The sequence below is a fragment of the Cynara cardunculus genome, assembly GCF_001531365.2.
Source record: "Cynara cardunculus var. scolymus isolate 2C chromosome LG 5, CcrdV1, whole genome shotgun sequence".
Taxonomy (NCBI): Eukaryota; Viridiplantae; Streptophyta; class Magnoliopsida; order Asterales; family Asteraceae; genus Cynara; species Cynara cardunculus.
The window spans coordinates 3,055,090-3,055,291 of NC_037532.1; positions in this window are offsets into that span (position 1 = coordinate 3,055,090).

A 202-nucleotide genomic window follows, 5' to 3' on the forward strand; every position below is an offset into this window, starting at 1 on the left:
TTGTACGTAAGTACAACTTATTAAAGCTCCACATCTGAATTCGTGTGACTAACTGCAGATAAACATAATCAAATTCAGGATAAACATCTCATTTTAAATACAATTAATCTAAAATATAATTAGGATAATCATTGATATCTAACAGAATACTTAATTATTATCTTTATAAAATGTTATATTATTAAACAAAAAATAAATTATT